This window comes from Lycorma delicatula, chromosome 9 (assembly GCF_047948215.1).
Source record: "Lycorma delicatula isolate Av1 chromosome 9, ASM4794821v1, whole genome shotgun sequence".
In the NCBI taxonomy this organism is placed as follows: domain Eukaryota; kingdom Metazoa; phylum Arthropoda; class Insecta; order Hemiptera; family Fulgoridae; genus Lycorma; species Lycorma delicatula.
In genome coordinates, this window is record NC_134463.1 from 17,028,702 (window position 1) to 17,037,695 (window position 8,994).

Below are 8,994 nucleotides of genomic sequence, written 5' to 3' on the forward strand. Positions count from 1 at the left end.
AAAAATATTTTTTTTATATTACATAAATAAAAATTTTATCTATTTTTTTATATTACATAAATAAAAATTTATACTAGGAATACGCTCCAATTTCTTAATTCATCAAACCTTCCTCTCTTGCTTTCTGCGCAAACACCATTCTAATGTAGATAGCGACGGCAGTCCATGCCTCATCACCTCTGAGGGTAAATCCGCAGATATTATCGGGATCTAAGAGGAAAACCTGCGCCACTAACCTTCTTTCAGTGTCCCATCTTGAACACTCGAAGATAGTGTGTTCAGTAGAATCGGCCGCCGCCACACAATAAACTCATGTGGGGGATTTCCTTTTTCCTGTATCAAAGAGATAAGAGTTGAATCGTCCGTGCCCAGTGAATAACTAGGTAAGATAGAAGTCAAACTCTCCCACCCTCCTGTTCACTCAATCCTTTACAACCAGTATCAGCTGCCTAGTCCAGCTTCCTTTAAGAGTACCCTCCCACCTCCTTTGCCAGCTCGCAAACAAACTCTGTCTGGCTAAGTTACGCTCCTTGCTTTCTTTCCTGTCCCTTCTCTCCTTGACAAGCAACTCGAGAGGAGGAATCCCGGCAAGGAGCACTGCCGCTTCGTAACATACTGTACAGTACGCTGATGTTACGCGAAGGGCCATCCTTCTCCGTATTCTTTCCAGGATGCCTTCATTCCTGGCGATCATAAACCCGGCGTCCCACAGTGACGCCCGTCCAGTATAATTGAGTCAACTGCTGCAGCTAGCAGCCGCCTTTTTCATTGCCGCGGCCCTCCTATGTTCGACACGATGCAACAGAGAGCTGAGGCCGTTCTTTCAGCCTTCCCTGCCGTCTCCTTCAAGTGTACCTGAAAGGTTAGTCTCTTTTCAAACCAGACCCCCAGGTACTTCACCTCCGGAACTGACACTATAACTTCTTCCCCCACAGCAAAATCAGTCTCTGCTAGCTTCCTTTTTCTAGCAAATAAATGGCCTGGGATTTCTCAACCGCCACTAGCAGGCCGCTGGTTTCGAACCAGACCATTATTCTGCTGACCGCATCGTTTGTTACTGGCATCAACTCGTCCTCCGTTCTAGCAACCACTGGGAGGGTGAGGCCATTGGTGTACGCGATTGTTTGTGCCCCCTGGGGCATCTCTAGTCTGAGTATAGGGTCATAGGGTAAATTCCATAAGAACGGTTGAAGAACTGGCTGTCATCCCCCTTCTGACTCGTATATCATCTCCCGGTTACTTTAGTAATTGTGGAGATCCTTTTCAAATAATTCGTGACCACCTGGTCTCCAAGGATTTCAGAATAATGTCCCATGGCAGTGTGTTGAACGCGTTCCTGATATCAAACAGAACCAGGTCCGTCATTCTCCTGGTTCTGTGGGTGCCCTTCAGCGCATCTTTGACAATACATACCACCCTCAGCACGCATCAGTGGTCGACCTGCCATGCCTGAGCCCAAACTGACTTTCCGCCAGGCCGCCTCTGGCCACGACCTCTTCTTCCAGCCTTGAGAGTAGCAGCCACTCGAAAGGTTTCCCACTGGCATTGAACAGGCAGATAGGCCGATAAGCCGCTGGTTCCTCTACTGGTCTGTCCGGCTTCCTCAAGAGAATCAGCCTTGCTCTCGTCCAATCCACTGGGAATCTTTCGTTCGACAGGAGGTTACTCATGAGGTACTACAACTAGCTGCGGGACTAACTCAGCTTTAACCACCTCAGCCGGTATTTCATCAGGCTCTGGACTTTTGCCGCAGCTGATGCTGCTCGCGGGCTGGACCACCTCATCTGGCATGAAGGGCCGTATATCTTTCGTAACCAACTCCTTTCTACGAGATATCGCGAAAGTTGGAAAAAACGCCTCAACTACCTTGCCTAATAAAACTACCAAACTTCTTGGTCACTATGCAGTAGGCGTCCCCCCAGAGATTAGCATCAAGCTGCAGGCACATCTCCCTTCACTTCTGCACCTTGGCTCTACGGATTGACTTCCTCGTCGCGGGTAGCAACTCCAAGGCCTCTGCTGCTCTGTTGCCACTGCCATCCCTATGACAGTCTCTAACATATCTCCTCCTTGCCCTTACATAGTCACATCTTTTTGCTGCCACTTCAGGGGTCCACCAAAGACAGTTTCTTTTCATGGGTCTGGTTGCAGGCCTCACTTCAGGACACACCTTATCCACAAGACAAGCCGAGTCCTTGTATGACGTCTGCCACCTCCCTCCTCAGAACTTCCTTATCCTCTCAAAATCTCCTCCTGGGTAGGTCTCCACCTAGATGTTTTAACATATCTTGAGGGGTTGAGCCAACTGCAGCTGGAAGTAGATAAACTTGTGGTCACTCGGGTTCTCTTCCTCCATGACCTCCCATCCCCTGCCTGTATTGGCAAGGTCATCCGAGACAGAAGTAACATCCAGCATGCTATCGTAGTGCCCTTGATTAAACGTTGCGGCAAACCCCTTGTTAATGCAGACTAGCCCGATCAGGTCCAATGCTTCCACGCATTGACCTGATCCACGCATTGACCTGGTATGAGAGGTCTCATACCTCTAGCATTCGTGAGAGGGCAGTTCCAGACAGCGCTTTTGGCATTGAAGTCGCTGGCCATGATTACTCACTTATTCATCCTTGTAATGGACCTCATCAAGGAATAATTCCTTGAAACAGTCGAATGGCATTGGGGTAAATGTAACAGCTATAGACAGCGACATCCTGCACTGTACAAATGCATATCCCCTGGCACTTCCTAGGCCGATAAAAGGAAGCTGGGAGACTCTGCCTATGACGCAGTCGCCGACAAGGTCCAAGACCCACTGCCCCCTGATTTTCCAGGCACTGGGTTCACTGATCAGCACTACATCAACCTCTTTATCCCTAACAACTTTGTGCATGATGTAATGGCTCCTGTTGACATTGATCTGCAGGAAATTCATGCTAGAGCAGAACCTGTCTAGGTCTTCCCTTCCACCATCAGACAGGTCTTGCTTCCTGTCCTGTGCCTGTCCCTGTCCCTGATGCGGATCAGCACTGTCTTTGCTGCCTTGGGCCTATTCTTGACCACCTAAACTTATCCTTTCTCTGTTTCCTAAGAGCCCCAGAGTTCTTCTTCCTCTCCTTAAATTTCAAAACTCTTTAATTTTAAATAAAATTTGTTTCCAAGATGAAATAAAATTAAAAATTCCAAATTCATTTAAATTTAACTTAACAAATAATAATAATATAGATTAAATTATGAAAAGCGCAATAATAGATTATCTTTATCTAATTTTGAGTGATTGAGGAGTACTTACTCCTCAATCACGTATAATTATTCAAGTATGAATAATATTGTTATTAACTGTCAGATTTGTAAACTTAAATGAAAGATGAGAAATCTGGAAATAATAAAATTAAAAATTAGCCCCCAGTAGTTGAATATAATTTTTGAAGATTAATTTTTCTTTTTATATAAAAGCAGAATAAATGTTTCATTAGCATTTTTTCCTATTTCCTTATTGAATTATATTGATACATAGAACTGGTATTACATTAACATGTTTAAATATACTTTTATGAAAAAAGAAAAATGGATAAATAAATTACAGGTTACAAGTTGAAACAGGAAGTACTAAAACTGCCAGCTTATTGTAATTCAATAGAGTGGCAAGAACCTTTCTAGCATTTCCATAATCCTGTTAGCCTACATTTAAACAACATTAAAGTAAAAAAAAATGCAGCAATGCTCTTGCTATTATTATTTCTATTCATATAATTTTTCATTGTCTAATTTATTATGGTGTGTATTCTCTTTTTATATCATGTATCAGTTTAAATTAAAATGACTATAGGACAAATTAATCCAGAATATATATATATTTTTTTTTTAAATTAATACTTCAATAAATAAATTTTATTTGTAGATATCAATTTTTAATTTACTTTTGTATTGATTAAAGTACACATAAAGAGCATCTTATATACAAGTATGAAAACTGAAACTAGGCATTTTCTAAGTTGTATGGTTTCTATTCTAAAAAAATTTCCATGTTTTAGATCTATGAGATCAAAAATCACATTTTATTGTGCTAACTGATTAGTTAATCTATTAGGATAAGTCTACAATTGTTTCTCTTTAAGTATTAATGTGACATGCGACTAATCTCAAATAAAAATAAAAATTATCTTTTAAATATCAATAATAACAGGTCATTTACAAATTGTGCGATATACTGAGGTAGAGATATGAAAAAATATCAAGCAGGGAAATGGGAGATTCAGAAAGCGTATCATGTGATGCCTGTAAACCTTTTCTTGGGGCATATTAAAATGTGTTAGATTTCAGTATGCATTTTCTTTGTGTACATAACAATTGTACATGAATTTTTTGTTTGCAGAATGCAATGGGAAAAAATTTGTATACATATACAACATATTTTTTTAGATGAAAAATACAGGATTGAAACATAAGATATTCTCAATATCCATCCTTCATACTGTGTTGATGTCTAAATAGCAAATGTATTATGTTAATAAATAAATAAATCAATGTTTAAGTAATCTAAAAAAATATGAGTGTGTGAGAATGTATTACCATTATAATGTATGAAAATATATACATTACTATGTTCTTTTAATTATAAATTTGAATTTTGTCATTTTTATATGATAAAATATTTTTATGTTATTTTAAATGATAGATAAATATAATAAAATATTTCTATATTTTTTTGAGGAAGCAATGATAATTTATTAACTAATTTAAGAGTAATTTTTTTATGACTTAGGACCCAAAAACATAGTCCTATATATATTAATTCAAAAATTATAACAATCAAATAAATGTTTGAAATAGTTTAAAAAAATATTGTACTTGTAAACCAGAATTTAAATAGATTTTATCTAAACAAATAATTTGTAATCAGAAAAAAAAATCATCCAAATCATTCCTCATTTGTAAAATTTGCACTAAATGATTACTGAATATTCCCCTAAAATACTTTTTCAAGTGATAGAAGCATTTCTCTTTTACATAGCTTAAATACGAGGGTAAATCAATTATTATCTGAAGTTTAGTTATATTTTGTTTATGTTGGTAGTACTGTCGTGTTGCGTAGATGACGCATGCATGGTTTAATTGATGTTATGTCTGCAGGTTTGATGCTGCAAGGTTAGTTCCATCATCCCTGCCCTGCTGTTAACCATGGCTGCTTCGCGTTCTGTTTGCACCAAAGAAGAGCAACGCCCAGTGATCCGTTTTTTGTGGTCGGAAGGTGTATCAGGGGTTGAAATTCATCGAAGACTTTCGGTACAGTACGGAAACAGTGTGTTGCCGCAACGGAGTGTCTACGAATGGATTGAAAAATTCAAAAATGTTCGCCCAAGTATTACGCACGTCGAAGGAGCCGGACGACCGTTTACCGCCCCGAATGAGGAAAAAATTGAGCGTGCACGTGACATGGTTTTCTTAGACAGACTAGTAACTATCGATGAAATGACACATCGTCTGAAAATTAGTCACGGTTCTGCCTACGAAATCATCCACAACAGACTTGGGTTTCATAAAGTCTGTGCAAGATGGGTCTCAAAACAACTCACACAGTTGCATAAACAAACGCGCTTGGACATCTGTCGAAAACATTTGGATCGCTATGGTAACGAACGGGATATTTTCTTAGACAGAATCATCACTGGTGAATAAACATAGATCCATCATTACGAGCCGGAGAGTAAACGGCAGAGTATGGAATGGAAACATCCAAATTCCAAAGGAAAACTTATGCTTACGGTTTTCTGGGACTCACAAGCCCCAGTATTGGAACATTATCAGGAAAGGGGCACGACAATAAACAGTGCATGTTACAGTGAGATGCTTACTTCCAAGCTGAAGCCTGCAATTCGAAGCTAACGCCGAGGACTGCTGTTGAAAGGTGTTGTGTTGTTGCACGACAATGCCCGTCTACATACTGCTGCCGACACTGCTGAAACGCTCCAGAAGCTCAACTTTGAAGTACTGGCTCATCCTCCGTATAATCCTGATCTTGCCCCTTCTGACTACCACTTGTTTGGTCCACTCAAAGAGGCATTAAGAAAGAAGTGGTGCATTCCTGGCTTGCAGCTCAATCGAAAAACCTTCTTTTATGAGGGCATCAGGAAGCTTGTGCAACGATGGACCAATTGCTTTGAAATGCAAGGGGACTATGTTGAAAAATTATGTACATGTAAGTTTCCTATTTGTATTGCAACAAAATTTATAACTACATTGTAGATAATAATTGACTTACACTCGTACATTCATTAATGATTATTGTAACTTTTGTGATAGACTGATAGCATATTTACCTTTCATGCAGATGATTCTCAGTTCAAACCTCAGTCAGATTGTCATTTTTCACATATTTTAAAATCATTTTACATCAACAGCTACAGTACAATATGAGTTGGTCTGTTGTTGCTAACGACAGCAAATTATAAAACTTTAATCAATTAGTTTTGCGATGTTCTTGTTTAAAATCTATAATCTTCTATTGAGAAGATTCCAGGTTTGAATTTTATCAGGCTTGGCATTTTTAACTTTTCACAAATTTCTGTATTATATCGTATACCCAACCCAAGGGTTCACAATATAAGGTTCACGTATACAAGGGTTCTGTGATGAATTAATCATAAAAAAATAAAGGGAACTAAAATATGTACAATTTTTAACTTAAAGTATATTGTACTATGTATGCCTTATTTACCCATAAGAAGCACAGATGCAGCAAGGTATATATATACCTTGCTGCATCCACTTATATATATATATATATATATATATATATATATATATATATATGTATAAAACGATATAAGAGAGAGAAAGAGCATGAAATATCATACAATAAAGAGTGATTTTGACACATTTTAAATAAAAACTTCACAAGATGAATAGAGTAATTTAACAAAATTATCCTCTTTAATTAGAAATTCGTATTATACTACTCATATTATCCAGTAATAAAAGGAAACACTTGCTGCTTTGCATTATTTTTAGAATCAAGTTTACAGAAAATATATTTTCTGAGGTATTGTACTGCATGAATAAAATTCTGGTACATATTTTTGACTGTGATGATTCAATAACTAAAAATGTAACTATAGTTCTAATGACCAAATTTACATTTTATATCACATTATCACTTTCAAACAAATTAAAATATGAAATACTAACTTATTTATTTTTTGAAGTAAAACATTTTTGTAAATCTCAATATGTTTCCTACATCCTTGGGTAGTTTTAAATGTCAAAATTTAAAACAATAAATGTACCCAAATTAAAAATTTGAAATTTTTCAGAAAGCCAGGAATGTATCACTAAACATGTTTCAATAGATCTCTGAAAATTCCAACAAATTTAGGAAAATTTCATAAAAATAAGTAACAGTTCACATTTACAATAAAAATTCAATTTTATCATCATTATTTTCTTTCTTAACTTTTCATAACCTGTGTTAGCCAGTAAAGATTGGTAAATTGGTAAGTTTTTGTGTTTACTTTTACAAAATGCTTTACCCAATTTTATGAGAGCTGGCTGAAATGTAATGCTCTATTGCTTGTAACTCACAAATGAAAAGAGAGTCAAACAAACAAACATGACATAGAACTACATTTTATTTGCTGCAGAACAGATATTTTCCATTTAGTCACCTTTACAACATTTCTTCCAACAGTGAACCAGTTTTCTCATTCCATCAGTGAAGAATGTTGGCAATCTTTCCAAGACCTCACTGCAGCCATCACTCATAACCTGTAGTGAAATGAATACCTTTAACATCCTTTAATTGAAAAAAGAACTGAAAATCGCCAGCCCACCAAATCTGGTGTGTATGGAGGGTGTGAAATAGGTTCAAATTCACAAGAGCGGTTGTGAGTGAAGTGTTTAGCTGAGCATGACCATGTTGCAAAATCATTGGCTCTGTGAATGTTGAACGTAATAAACCGGTAAAGCAAATACTGAGGTATAAACCTTGGTTCAAACTCAGTATTTGCTTTACTGGCTTCTTATGAGAAAATTTTATTACTCACCTACTCAGAGTACTTCGATTAAGTTTCATTAATATAAATGTCATCTAGATGATGAAGAAAGTATCTAACAATCACTTTTTCTGCTTTTAAAAATTCAGTCACTGCATATTGTTTTAGACATTTTGACATAGCAGGTGTACTTGACTCCATAACAATGGCTCTAACAAAACTATGTGGGTCAGTGAGTTTTGAAATATTAGTAGTAGCGGAATGATGGCAACATTTGTCACTGTGCAACATTTCTACTTCCTTGTATAAAGTAAAGGAAGTATTGTGTCATGAAAAATTTTGGTTTTCAGATTTCAAGGGAAATATCCATTTTGACTAGTTTCGGTGTGATGTCTGTATGTACGTATGTATGTATGTACTTATCTTGCACAACTCAAAAACGATTAGCCATAGGATGTTGAGATTTTAGATTTAGAACTGTTTTAACAACTAGTTGTGCACATTCCCTTTTGATTGCAATTGACTGAACCAAAAGTGTCCAAAAAATCCCAAAAACCAAAAAATTCTGGATTTTGGACTTTCTCAACTGCAGTAATAAGCCTTCATTGAGAGCTTTTCAATGATATATCATAAGTGGTACTTATTTACATTGGTTCCAGTTGGTTCCACAATTATAGCCAAATGAAATTTTAATTAATGAGGTATTTGGATCTTATAAGATCAAGACGCATCAATTTGAGTCAGACTTCATCTCCCTTTTTTTAACCTTCTTTTTATTTTGAATATATTGATTTAACCTATGATTGTAAAAAAAATTTGTAGTACAAAATAATTCAAAAAAAAAAAATTATGAGAAATTATTAATGAAATAAAATTTTATGTACTTTTCATTTAAAAAAAAAAATGTGTATATGTAATTTAATAGGCGTATAAGTAAATCATGTAGTGTCCACATCAGATTTGGTGAAACATCTGATTGTTCGTTTTGTTTTATTTTGGGATGGTTACA